Genomic DNA, 15,104 nt, shown 5'->3' with positions numbered 1-15,104 from the left:
GGGCGGTTTACGGGTGCCAAAAAATCGCCCCGTTGAAAGATTTTATCCGTTTGATTTACCTTACGAGTCTTAACTGCAAATTGGTTGGCCCTGAAGGCGTTCTAGTGCCGGTTTTGTTTTTGACAAAAATTGCAGGCCCCGACAGTACGGGAATTAGAGATTGTGTATAAACAAACAAAATTAAAAAAAAAAAAACACATTGTCTAAATAGTTACCGGACCCTAGATCCTTCGCTCATTCAATAGTTTTTGCAAAAAAATGGAGAACAAGCCACAACAAGTAAACGTGGTGGTGGTACCATAATCAATAATCAAGTTGGCAGGGATGGTTTGGTTATAAACTGTAAACGACCAGGTCCACATGATTTCAGGGACTGGTCGGACGCGTTTTTTGTTGCAATACATAAATAGTTCAAACTCATTCATATAATCGTTGCATACTCGAGGGAATCCAAACAGCAAAGAATTGCTACAAACCACGCAAAAACCAGGTTAGCCAAGTGCAAATAAAAAGAAGGGTCCTCCAGTACATATCAAAGGAAAAACAAGCAAACGGAAGGAAATGCTGACACAAACAGCAGAAAACAAATAAAATCGTGCTTCAGGTACCTCTGTTCCTGGGGCCGTCTATGCCAGAACTTGGCAAGGGGCAAGCGAATTTTGTCAGGGGTGATGATAAACAAACAGCCAAATACCACGTAGTTCGGCTCCCAAGGGGGTGGACGGGAGGGCGATGTTGGGGTTCAGTCATCAATATCAAACATCTTTTGTATCAAAATAATCAGTTTAATTCATTTATCAGAATCAATTGTGAGGCAAATTGATTTTGTTCCTATGAAAACACACGGGCCGGAATCCAAAAAATTCTGTTGGCAGGGTTCCCGTAGATTTGCCAAAACCAAAATTCATGGCAACTTATTAGTCAAGACGAGTTGCAACCAACCTTACATGCAGGTAAATTTGGACCAGTAATAGGTAATTCCACTTTTGTTCTTGTGAGCTTCTTGGTAGTCCACGTAATATCATGGGATTTAAAGGAATATCATCAATTTACTCTTTTATTTCAAACAATTTCCTATAGGAAGAAGATTCCCGGAATAAGACCTCTCAGGCCATAGGAAATAACTGAAATTAAATGTCGGTATAGGAGTTAACTTCATGTACAGTAAAACAAGGTCGGTAATAAGCGCACGGTTTCGCCGATACCTTTATCGTTGTACAAAACAATTAATATGTATCCGCCAGTAATTATCGGTAAACCCGTCTATGGGCACTCAAAAATATTATTTCTAGCACCTTGCAAAAAAAACACGGCGGTGTATATTCAAACAAGGGGAAATTCATATAAGTCGTTCTAATTACCCTAAAACTTCAGTTTTCTAATAATAAAAGAGACAGACAGAGTAGTCACTTACATTAAAGAACCAATCACCTGTCTCATGAACCAAGAAATAATACATGCAACCCAACAGAACTCTCGCTCGCCGGTAATATCAGCTTGCACGCAAACTCTCAAGCCGAACGTAACTTCGAACATATTAGTGCGTGTAAAGAGAACCTTTGCCAGGATCTGAAACGTTAATGCTTTCCGAAACTCTGAAAACACACGGATTATCCGTCACACAAGCCATTTATACAGTCGGCTCACAACAACGTCACATCGAAGTCTGTATCATTTGAATACCACTTAGTAATCCACAAAAATCAACATATCGGTGGATGCGGAAAGTTTATAAACATCGCATTCTACCGTAGCTGAGATAAATCACGGCTCAATCAGTTGCGGATGAATCCCTTTTGCAATCTATAAAGAACAAAATCAATAGGACATTCAGAAGAAATTCAGCAGAAATTTTTGAATCTTTTAACTAAATATCATGATGTTTTTTCCACTACGGATGGAACCTTAGGAAAAACGGATGTCATCGAGCATCAAATAAGGCTCAAGGACAAACAGAAAGTAATCTATTACCTTCGTACCGACTTCCTATGAAATTTCGATGATGATACAGAGGAAGTAGGTAAAATGCTAAAGAGGAGTCATTAGGAATCAAACAGCCCTTATAATTTTCCGTTAATAGTAGTACCGAAAAAAGATCGAACTTGGCAGATATGCGTCGATTTTCGTCGTCTAAATGAAGAAACAATCCCTGACAGATTCCCAGTTACCATGTAATGATGATATCCTATCTCTACTAGGTCAGAATCAAATATTTCACCAGCTTAAGACCTACTAAAGGGATTTCATCAGATTCCGTTGGAACAAGAGAGTATCCCATACACTGCCTTCAGCACAGCCAGGGGACATTATGAATTTTTGCCGTATGCCTTTTGGTTACGGTTGTGCTCCCATAACTTTTACTCGTATGAATAAACATTGTGTTTGAGACTTGTTAGGAGATATCCTTACATGCCTACATGGACGACCTAGTAATCCTTTTCCAACACATTAGAAGAACATTTACGTAAAATTAGAGTTAGTGCTACAAAGACTAAGGCAGCATAATTTAAGGGTAAAGATAAGTAAGTGTGAATTTTTTAAAACAGAACTAGTCTATTTAGGTCTTAAAGTAGTCCATGATAAGGTTTCGGCTATCCGTAACTTTCTGATACCTACTAACGTCAAGGGAATACAGCAATTTTTAGGATGTAGCAGATACTACAGGAGGTTTATTAGAAACTACTCCATAATAGCCGCTCCCCTAACTGATCTTATAAAAAAGGGCGTAGATTTCAAATGGTCTGAAATTCATCAACAGGCGTTCGATAAATTTGAAGGATGAACTGTGTAGTTCTCCTATCTTGAAATTTCCTGACTTCGGTAAGGAATTCTTCATAGCAACAGACGCCTCAGACCTAGGAGTAGTGGGGTATTGCTTCAACAGTATGATAAACAGTTTTTCCCTATAGCTTTTTATTCACGTAAACTGAGACCTTCCGAAGTAAATATGCAGTAATAGACAAGGAAGGGCTCGCTATTGTTAATTCACTCGTGCATTTTAAATCATAATATACGGTTATCCCGTCAAGGTTCTCACTGATCATAAGCCCCTAACCGACTTCTTTAAAGGCTTTAGTCACAGCCCTAAGCGAACTCGGTGGCACATGATCATCCAGGACTTTGGCGCGAGGATCGGGTATTTACCTGGGAAAAGCAAATATCATTGCTGACGCATTATCACGCAACCCCTCTTCATCTTGTACTGAGCCATTAGCTGAATTAATAGATATCTCAACCTCCACGCCCATTGTTAAAACTATATCTGAACAGGAAGATCTGGGCTGGAGTGCTGAACTATTACAGACAGAACAAAGAAAAAGATCCGCAAATAGAAAAAATCATCATTGGCGTTAAACGGAAAATCCGAAGGAAAAGGAATACATAAAGTATAAGCAGCAGAATTATATCATCAAGGATAATATCCTGTGTAGATCCGTGAAGAGGAAAACCCGCAACACACAGCAGTTTGAATAACAACCAGGTGGTGGTACCTATCTTACTCATACCCACTGTCTTAAAATGGTTGCATGAAAATCCACTGCATGGACACCCGGGTTATTCCTTAATGTCACAGAAGCCAAATCCTTATTTTATTGGCATACGATGCTTACAGATATAAAAAAGCACATGGCAAATTGTCGCACTTGTCAAGAATACAAAGGGTGGCACACGAAGACACCTTTTCAGCCTAGGGGCTTACCCCGTGCCAAATCAACCCTTTGAAAGAGTAGAACATTTAGATTTATTAACAGGATTTTACGAGCAGACAGAGGAAATAAGCACCTCCTAGTAATCATAGATGCTTTTGACTCGATATACAGAACTTATAGCGCTTAAAACAAAAAACCGCGTCGAGTGCGCTAGAAAGTTTTACGAGTGCTACATTTGTAAACATGGAATTCCACACACCATTATATCAGACTCGGGCGGGGAGTTCAATAATCATTTCCTTAACTCCTTGTGCGAATTCCTTTGTATAAAGAAAATAATACCATGATCTATCCACCAGAGTCTAATGGGCTAGTGAAAGGGCAAATCGTAAGGTTTTTAAACATTTTAAGGGTCACCTTAGGGGGGGCAGACCCCAACTGGGACATTGCCATACCTGCGGTACTAAGCGCACTTAATCACTCGTATCATGTGTCTATTAAATGACACCGCACGAGGCACTGTACGTATCCCGGCTAGAACACCTTTCCACATACTAACACCTACAACTAATTTATCAAATCCTCTAAAGGATGTTATGGATGCAAGGATAAGTCAATATAATATACTTCGTAAGAATCTAGAAGAAGCACAAATAATAATGAAAAAAAAAATCATGATAAAATAGCTAAGCCAACTAGAACATATGCCCGTGGGCGATCAGGTATACATACAAGTATTCGTACGTAAGGTTTAAATTATAAACTGACACCTAAGTTTGAAGGCCCGTTTAACATTTTAGAAATATTAACGGCCACTAGATTTAGGGTTCAAAATGTATCCAACCCACTGATGTGAGAATAGTTTCCATTGGCACATATCAGAATCTAAGGAAAGGTAGATGAGTGAGGGAAAAAAATGGTTGGTATTTATGAAACTTGTAATAAAAATTTATATATATATCTATTAATCATATTTGTAATGTAAAACCTATTCTTTTACGCGAGTTATTACATATGTTTTACTCATTGCCAGTTTCAAAATGAATCTGTTATTTTAGGAGATGATTATTGTTATTCAGACATCTTTGTTGTATGGAAAGAGCGCTAGGACGAAAGAAATAGAATTTAATCATGGCTCGATTATCGAGAGAACAGTCATAGAAGTGGATATGCACGCTATATTTTTGCCTGAAGATGACGTCCTTAACTTAAAGAATGACCTGATGAGGTTTGCTATTTCGCTTAAGGAAATGCACGAACGTAATTTTCATGCTAACTCAGAGATTTCGCTAACTCAAACCCTAAGCGTCGCGGAAATGTTGTCTTATGACATACAAAATAAAACCGCCGAGGCAGAGGAACTTGCTCGTGACCTGCTGATGTGGTCTGTGCGGCACAATACTCTCGAACGCCGCAACCCGCTTATTCTGGCTGGACTAAAAAAACTCTTAGGATCTGTTGCGAATCTAGGCTAGGAATTCAAATCGCCTTAAGATAAATAATCAAATAAAAGAATTGAGTTTTTCTTGCAACACAAAACCGAATTAGCTTTGTCCGAACTTCGCAGTCAGTTATCTTCAATCAATCAAAATAATGAGTATAGTAACGAACATTCAAATAAATATCGATCAGGTCCAGGGAAAAGTTCAACATTTGCTGGCTACATTAGCTTACTATAGTTCGAAAATAGATCATATCCGTGTGAAAATATCACATTTTATTGAGAAATCAAAAGATTATGTAGTAAGCTATTACGTTAGCGACAAAGGGTGTTGGTTATCTCCACACCTCATGCCTATTAAAGATCTGACGTTAACTTTGGGAAAACGGACGGGAGAAAACTAGGTTATATTCCTTTATTAGGCGCCCATAAAGTAGAGTTCTATTATAGCCTAATATCAGTCAGCGTTGAAAATTATAGAATTATGATCAACCATAACCTTTTGCCGACTCTTCCGATGCTTGCAATCATACAAAATAGCACCGTTTCCTACCTTCATGACTAATAACTCAAGTCCAGTAATATCCAATTTGACGGGCATGTACTGATTTTCTTCTGATAGGAAATCATTTTACAGTCATTAAAGACTTAGATAAAACTCACTCACTGTTCAGAAGCCATGAATAATAAAATTTGTACAGCTGACTCTCTTGAATTCTATCCTATATCAACGGATTCATGTGAGTTTAGGCATAGTGCTAAACAGCTCTCTCTCTCATACAAGTGAAGGTTGTCTGGGGAAACTTTATCCCTTTTACAGTAATAAATTCAATTACAGGATGAATAATGGTTCCTGGATCCGTTACGATAAAGCCGGATTCAAACGTCGTATGTCCAGATGGGACCAAACCGCCCATTTCCCCAATCTTTGTAGCAGCTGATGGTTGTTCGGGGACGGGAATCTACAAACTAAGCAACGTCAGAAGGGGTCAACCGAATTAATACGTAGAAGGAGAAGGCGTATTTTGCGAACTATACTTGGGCGTCTACAATTATCCCATCACTACCTCTCCCATACAAACGCGCGGGTGGCTCATCGTTTGACGCAACTGGCTGAGAATGAACAACGCGTCACCGACTTATGCAGGTGGAGAAAATCTTCGTTACTACATGCTGCTGGCCGTGTTCAGCGTGACGGCCATATTGGTTATCGCCGTCAACATCTTTGCTTGGCGTAGGCTGAGGCGTAAACAGAAGGATCTCCAAGGAAACGTATTGTCCCGTCTAGATGACATACCCGTTAAACTCAAGTCGTTTGAGTTTAGGGCAGCCTGAAACTGGCCACTTCATTTTGTGCCTAGGGAAATTGTCGGAATTGTGTTGTGTGTGAAAAGCGGTCTGTATGCTGGTAAAAATGTAGGACAAGAAGACTCACGCCTTTGCATTTGAACAGTTAAAGTATCTCCCGGGCACCTAATAAAATATTATAGCCCAATATTATACATTAATATACTCCTAAAGGTATTTTTCGGGCACCTAATAAAATATACCAGCCCTATATATTGCATTTGTGCACAATTACACAATTATACTATTATACCATTGTACAATTATATTTACCTATTACAAAGAGTGACAAGTACTCTTTAACAATTATCCATGATCATGCCATAATATATGCAGTAACCACTATTCTTAATCAGGTTACCTATTATCATATTAATCATGTATACATGTTAATCTTTTGATTTTACTTTTTATTATTTTTGGGTACCTAATCATTATTATTACCAAACATGGATCTAGATTTTCATGCATTTATCTTTTGTTTATGAATATGTCAAAAAGGGTATGTAACAGAACCTTTTTTATGCATTTAATCACTTATTATGTTTATACCTAAACATATGTTACGAGCACGCTCCTAAGAAACAATGTTTAAAGTAACTTTTGTTATTCGAGGCTTGAATGGTAGCAGTCCAAGCCTAATGTAATAAATACATTATTTAATATTACAGTATCTGTAAATAAAACCCATGACCTGAGGTCATGGCATTAGGAGGGTCCTACGTGACAATGCAGATCTAGATTACGCTATGCGCTGTCTGCAGTAGCCTGGTTTAGCTCTGTACATTGTCATCATTTTACATTAATGATAACTTTCGCAAAAGCGAAGAGACTTAGATATATCTGCCAGGTAAGTATGAACAAACTTGATTGTATTATAACAATAACATTTTGTTCATGAAACTTACCTGTCAGATATATATATAGCTGAATCCCACTTCGGAGGTGGGAAGAGACAGAATAGGATTTTAGGAAAACTTAAATAGTAGATGATGTACATCTTGGTTCCTCACCTGTTAGCAAAGTAGACTGTGATTACTGTCACTTAAGCCTGCTTCTGCTTTAATCAGAGTTGCCAGCCAGGTGGAGACCTGTAGTGCTGGTGCGCTCTGGATGCTCGTCAACGGGGACGTGACCTCAATGTGACAAGACCATCGAGCCAACATATGAGGGCTACGAAGCAACTGACCACCACCTGACCAACTAACCAAAAAAACCCTGACAGTTAATCTAAAGAATGGGAGATTTCACAGAAGATCTATCTCACCATCAACCAAAAACACAACAATAAAACTAACTTATTCTAAGCTAAGGGATAGGGAGAGAGCTACCTTCAGCCCCCAAAAACTGTGTCCGCAGAAATGTATGGCCCCAAAGAACTACAGTTCTTGTAAATCGTTCTCTACATCCTGAAGGTAATGTGAGGCGAATATGGAATTGCTCCTCCAAAAGGTGCTATCAAGGATATCCTTGATAGACATATTCCTTTGGAAGGCAAGAGAGGTAGCTACGGCTCTGACTTCGTGAGCTTTCACTTGTAAGAGGCTCAAATCAGTCTTCTGGCAAGATGAATGAGCCTCTTTAATGACGTCCCTCAGAAAGAAAGGCCACAGCATTCTTCGACAAAGGGAATCTGGTCTTTTCACCGAGCACCAGAGATTACCTGAGGGACCTCTTCCCTCTTTAGTTCTGTGAATATAGAACTTGAGAGCCTGACAGGGCACAGGGCTCTCTCTGGTTTTTGACCCACGAGACTCGACATACCTTTGATCTCAAAGCTCTTGGGCCAATGGGTTAGACGGTTCTCATTCTTAGCCAAGAAAGTTGGACTCAACAAGCAAGACAGCGTTGTCCCCCTTGAAGCCCACTTGGCTACTGAATGCTTTGAATTTCACTAACTCTCTTCACCGTCACCAGAGAAGTTAGAAAAAGCGCTTTCTTCGTCAAGTTCCGTAGAGACACTTTGTGGAGAGGCTCAAAAGGACTTCGACATTAAATGTTTAAGAACCACGTCGAGGTTCCATGAAGGCGGTCTCGCTTGTGGAATGGCTTGGTAGTTTCAAATGATCTCAAAGGATGGCGTGGAGATCCTTGTTGTCAGAGAGGTCCAGTCCTCTGTGTCGAAAAACGGCTGAACAACATACTCTTATATCCGTTAATGGTCGGGACTGCCAATTTTTTGTCACATTTCTAAGGAAAAGCAGAAAATCGGCTATCTGGTTCACAGAGGTCGTGGAAGAGGAATTCCCTCCTTTCTGACCATGCCCTGAAGGAGGCCCACTTCGATTGGTAAACAGCTCTTGAAGAGGCTCTTCTAGCATTAGCGATTGCTCTCGCAGCTGCTTTCGAAAAACCTCTCGCTCTGGCCAACTTTTCGATAGTCTGAACGCAGTCAGATCCAGAGCGGTGAGGTTTTGGTGATACCTTTCGAAGTGAGGCTGTTTGAGTAGATCTCTCCTCCAGGGCAACGTCCTTGGGAAGTCCACAAGGAATGTCATGACCTCTGTGAACCATTCTCGTCGCTGGCCACATCGGGGCAATCAGGGTCAACCTTGTCCCTTCTGAAGCTGCGAACTTCCTCATGACTTCCCCCATGATCTTGAATGGAGGAAAGGTGTAAAGGTCTAGGCCTGTCCAATTCCAGAGCAATGCATCCACCGCAATTGCTCCTGGATCCAGGACCGGGGAGCAATACAGAGGAAGCCTCTTCGTCCTCAACGTCGCGAACAGGTCGACTAAGAGGACGTCCCCATCAACTTCCATAGTTGTTGACACACTTCTTGGTGTAAGGTCCACTCTGTGTTGGCAGGATTTGATCTTGTCGACAGAGAAGGTCCGCCCTGACGTTCTGTACCCCTGCGACGAATCTCGTCAGGATCTTTATCTGCCTCACATCTGCCCATAGCAGAACTTCCCTTGCCAGGTGAAAAGGGATCGGGAGTGTGTTCCTCCCTGATTCTTCAGATATGCAAGGGCTGTGGTGTTGTCCGAGTTGACTTGGATGACCTTGCCTGTCACTTTGTCTCGAAGAAAACTGCAGCGACAGAAAGATCGCTGCTAGTTCTTTCACATTGATGTGCCAGGCTACCTGTTCCCCTCTCCAGGAGCCTGACACTTTCCTCCCCTCCTAAGAGTTTGCTCCCCAACCGGGAAATGGCCAGCGTCTGAAAACAACCACTAGGTCGGGGCCCTCAGAATATTGGGATTTAAGGCCTAAGCCCTCTCGCAACTTCTGAGGGTCGAGCCACCATCTTAAGTTGGTCCTTTTCACTGATTTTGATACCTTCAAGATCGCATTCAGATCCTCCTTGGCTTTCCATTCTTCCGCTAGGAAAAATTGAAGAGGCCTGAGGTGCCACCATCTTAAGTGGCCTTTCACTGGATTTGAGATCTTCAAGATCGCATTCAGATCCTCCTTGGCTTTCATTCTTCCGCTAGGAAAAATTGAAGAGGCCTGAGGTGCAGTCTTCCCAAGGAGACAAACTTTTCCAGCAAGGAAATGGTGGCCCAGCAGACTCATCCATTCCCTCGCCGAGCAAGTCTCTCTCCCTAGGAAGGCTGAGACTTTCTCTAAGCCTAGACGCTGACGTTCCTGGGACGACGAAAACGACGAGCGACTGAAACTCCATCTGAATCCCAGATACACGATGGACTGTGTTGGGGTCAGATGTGACTTTTCGGAGTTGACTAAAAGTCCCAGGGACTTTGCTAAGGCTAAAGTTGACTGAAGGTCCTTCAGACATTTCCCTTTCGACGATCCTCTGATCAACCAATCGTCGAGGTATAGGGATATTCTGATCCCTGAAGAATGTAACCACCTCGCTACATTCTTCATTATTACGGTAAAGACCATCGGAGCCGAGCTGAGACCGAAACAAAGGGCTCTGAATTGCCATACTCTGTTTCCTAAGATGAATCTCAGGTATCTTCCTTGAAAGAGGGTGGACAGGAACGTGAAAGTACGCGTCCTGCAGGTCTAGGGTGGGGGGGGGACACCATCCAGTCTCAGGTCTCAAGGCTCCTAGCACTGACTGAGGCGTCCTCCATCTTGAACTTGCTTTTTTCTACAAAAAGATTGAGCCTGCTTACATCCAGAACTGGGCGCCAACCCGATGACTGCTTCGGTACCAGGAAAATCCTGTTGTAGAAGCCTGGTGACCCCAGGTCCACGACTTGCTCCACCGCTCTTTTTTCGATCATCTGATCTAAAAGATCGAAAAGGATGCGTTTCTTCTCTCTCTGATAATGGGTGAAAGGTCTCTGGGAGTTGATGTTAGAGGAGGAGGATGCAAAAAGGGGAATCTTGTACCCTTGCTCTACGATCTTGAGAGTCCAAGGGTCCTCCCTCTCTATCTCCATGCACCCGCAAAAAAAAAACTTCAGTCTGGCCCCGACTGGCGTCTGAAGGACATGTTTCTTCATTTGGCTGATTTAGGTTTAAAGGAAGTTCTTCCTCTTGAAAGTCCTCTCCCTCGAGGAGCTGCTCTCGAAGGAGGAGCTGCGCGAAAGGGTTTAACTTTCTTCGGAGGTCTCACAAACGATGATGTAGAAGGAACTGCTGGATGCCTCGAGGACTGTGCTAGTAAGTCCTGGGTCGCCTTCTCCTGCAAAATAATCGCTAGATCTTTTACCATCGTCTGGGGGAAGAAATGGTCCGAAAGAGGAGAAAAGATCAATTCCGCGTTTCTGAGCGGGAGTAACCGACTTTGCGGTGAAATTACAAAGAAGAGCTCTTTTCTTAGGAAAGCTGTTCCAAAGTGAGAAACTAGCTCTTCCGAACCATCCCTGATGGCCTTGTCCATACATGACAACACACTGGACAGTCCCCCAGACTGAGAGAGTCAGGGCTTCTAGATTGAAGGTCCAGAACTCCCAGCACCAGTCCAAGAAGTTGAAGACTCCTAACGTGCGCAGCAGTCCTTTTCAAGTGGTGGTCCGTCTCCGAAGGAGTCCAGGACACCTTTGCAGCTGATAAGAGGGACCTCCTCTGGGCGTCCACTAAGCTGGAGAAGTCCCCAAGTGCAGACGTAGGAACCTTCACCCCATGTCTTCCTTGTCTTGTACCAAACGCCTCCTTTCCCAGAGAGTCTAGAGGGAGGAAGGGCGAAAGTCGTCTTGCCCTGATCCTTCCTTCGAGTCATAAAGTCCTGGAAGTTCTTGAAAGCCCTCTTGGTTGAAAGAGAAGTCTTCATCTCAACAAACTCCGGTGTCTTGAATGACTTGGAAGACGAAAGTTGCGAGGGAGGAGACCTAGGAGCTGCTGGCTGAAACTTGTCCCTGAAGGACGAACGTAACAGCCGCACAAGAACCTTATAGTCAGAGACAGACGAAACCAAAGGAGGTTCCTCTTCCACTGAGCTCGCTGGACTACTAAGTTCCCCTTCTTCTCTAAGAGGAACCGGTGATCGTCCATCCGGAGAGGGTGTACGTCCAGCGGGTCTAGGCTTAAACAAAGACTTCCGCTGCTTAGAAGTTGACGCTTCAGGCACGGACTCGTCCTTACGACGATCCTTAACACTTGCAGAAGGAAGAACGTCTTGGGTGCGTCGAGCGTCCTGTGAAACGACGGAGACTGCCTTACTTCTAACTGAAGAGATCTTATGCTTCTTGATAGCACTACTAAGACCGGAAGGTAAAGAGTCTCTATGCGCTCTAACAAACTCCTTATGGGGAGACACGTCCCTCCAAGTGTCCACACGAGCGTCCTGACGAGAGGCCTCAAAAGCGTCCCGCTTCTCGTGAAAAGTGTCCTGCTTAGCATTGAAAGCGTCCTGCTGAGCGTCCTGTCTTTCAAAAGCGTCTGCTTAGAAGGGAAAGCGTCCTGCCGAGCGTCCTCAAAAGCGTTCCTGCTCGCGTAGAAAGCGTCTTGACGAAAGCGAAAAGCGTCCTGCTGAGCATAAGCTATATCCGGAGAACGAAGATCGGCGATGATCCGAAGGCGGGGAAAGAGACGAATGAGGAGAGAGAGGAGACTGCTTCGTCCTCTTGACGGGCAGCCTGACGTCCTTTCTCCGCTTAGGCTCGACTGCTGCTGGGCAAAGTCCTCTGAGCCATAAGAGTAGAAATCTGGTCCTGAAGGGACAAAAGAATATTCTTCGTAGGTGACGAACTAGAAGGGGCAGGACTGAACCTGCGAGAAGGCGAGGGGCGAGGGGACGCCTCCTTCCTTCTCACAGGTACAGCTACCTGCTTCTCCGAAGAGCAATCGAAGCGCGACTGGACGTCCTCACCGGAAGACCAACCCTGCCTCTTTTCTGAGGAGGAAAGGCGTCTAAAGCACCGGAGAAAAAAAAAAGAACGCGAAGCAAAGTGGGAAAAAAAAAAAAAAAAAGGACCCCCGTGGGGGGAAAAAAAAAAAGCGTCCTCACAACGAAAAGTCCTTTTCATGGACACGAGTCACTCCGAGCGCTCCACCCCTTGCACGGGGAGGACGCTTTGGAGGACGAGAAACAGTCCTTCAGGATAGCCGCTTGAGGCGCGCTCCTTGGCAGCCTGGGACTTTGCAACAAGGCCTGCCGAAGGGACGCCAGATCGGTGGGGAGCCCCCGTAACCCTCTTGCGGCTTTCGACATACCCTCTCCCTGAGTCCTGGGAGTCCGATAGAGGTCTCAGCCTAGAGGCATTATGGGGTCGATCTGACGCCCCCTCCACAACACTAAGGGCACGATCACAAACTTTCACAGGGCCAGTTCCAAGGCCTACACTTTAGATTCAAGAGTGCGCAGAGACTCGAGAATCAGAGAAAGGGCATTACCTTCTCCAGACACAGAAACAGGGCCCGAAGGCAACATCACAGGTTTAGGTGAAACAAAATCTACCGGTGTTAGAGGAGGAGAAATGTTACATTCCTTACCTTTTGTAGAACTGCTCTTGGAGGAAGCCCTCCTGACTATCACGCTCCAATTTACGCCGATAGGTCTCATACATCTTCCATCAATCATCGGTCAATCCTTGCATTCATTGCACCGATCATCAATCAAACAAACATGCCCCTGCATTCCATACATACTGTGTGAGGATCAACTGAAGTTTAAGAAGCCTCACCTTACATTCACTCCTCACACACATCTGAAACTCCCTGTACTTGATCCTGACATCATGTACACAGAAAAGCCAATCCAAATTCAAAAAACAGTCCACTATTACGCGTGCCAATCCAACAATCCAGAGTCGATAACCAAAAGTCAATTCAGATACTTAGAAACGAGATAATCCAAAAATCCTAGACGGAGGTACTGCAAACAGTTGTTTACAGCACCGGCGACAGAAAAAATATGAATAGAAAATGGGAATGGTTCCTGATATCCGCCTCCCAGCGGCGGGAATGGGTACTACCACCTGGCCGCCCACTACGTGTGCCGCGAGTTTGAAATTCTGTCGGACGTCAGAAAATACAGCTATATATATATATCGACAGGTAAGTTTCATGAACAAATTCTATAACATAAGAAATATAGTGAACTAAAAGTACTTTCTATAAGTAGTCTAGATGGTTGTGAGGGGTGAGCCAAGTGGCCCATCACACTCAAATACTGGTAACTCAAACTAAGTTATGCCATAAATACAAATCCTGTAGTACTAGATTAGCATAATCCAGTAATGTGTTCTTAGCATAGATTAATTAATAAAATAATATCCTTGCAAATTTGATGCTTTAATGACTTATACAACCCACGGCTACAAAACTTGGTGTGTAACATCTTTGTGACCAGATTCGAATATTATTGGTAATACAGGTAATTATAGTTCAGTCAATCTAGGGCAAAAATAGATACAGCTTATCACAAGTTGGTAGAGTAGCCATTTACGGTTTTGTGATCCCTGGCCACATCCAAATAGCATATCAAACATCTACCATTATTTAAATAGACAATCCAGGAGATATAAGACAGACAGACAGACAGACGGACAGAGAGAGAGAGAAGAGGATAGAGAGGAGAGAGAGAAGAGACGAGAGAGAATACCAGGTGCGTTATAGGATAATTAAAAAGGATATTTTCTCTGAATAATATTAATATGAATAGTCAGTTCCAACAAATATTTAAGGCATTTTTAATTTAGAAAATGTGATGACATTTTAATAACATACGATGTGATAAGATTTCATAATAATTATTTTCCAAAAAATATATAACATGTTTCTTAAAGAGGTCTTCATGTATATCCGCCAGATTAATAACTAAACAGGAATGAAAGGTCGCTCGCTCACTCTCTCTCTCTCTCCATATATATTTCATTCAATATTGCATTTGAGTGATTACTGTAATTTCCCCCCTCTTCCCTTTCGAACCATTCTAACTATATACTGGTTGTTTAAACGTGGGCTACTTTCAGGGCAAGAAGGGCATGATATCATCGAGCCTGGCCTGGTTGGGCAACACCGCTTTTGTAACTGGCTGTACAAACACAGGCAGCAGCTTAGCGAGCTAAATATGCATTTGTCCACACTAAATATGCATTTGTCCACACAAGTTATGAGCTTGGCAGAGACTGTGGTTGTGCAGGTAGCACAGCGTATGGATTATGAGGTAGAGATAGCCAGTCTTGAGAAGGGCAGCATCATTAGGGTTTCCAGCTCCTTAAGAGGATTGAGACAATCCTGAGAAATGGGGTGTGCATTGGAGGGAGGTCATCACTGGCAAATATAGCCCAAGCGAATGGCATCC

Source organism: Macrobrachium nipponense, chromosome 29, assembly GCF_015104395.2.
Source record: "Macrobrachium nipponense isolate FS-2020 chromosome 29, ASM1510439v2, whole genome shotgun sequence".
NCBI classification, from domain to species: domain Eukaryota; kingdom Metazoa; phylum Arthropoda; class Malacostraca; order Decapoda; family Palaemonidae; genus Macrobrachium; species Macrobrachium nipponense.
The sequence above is the reverse complement of the archived record's forward strand: the minus strand, read 5'-3'. Positions refer to the sequence as shown.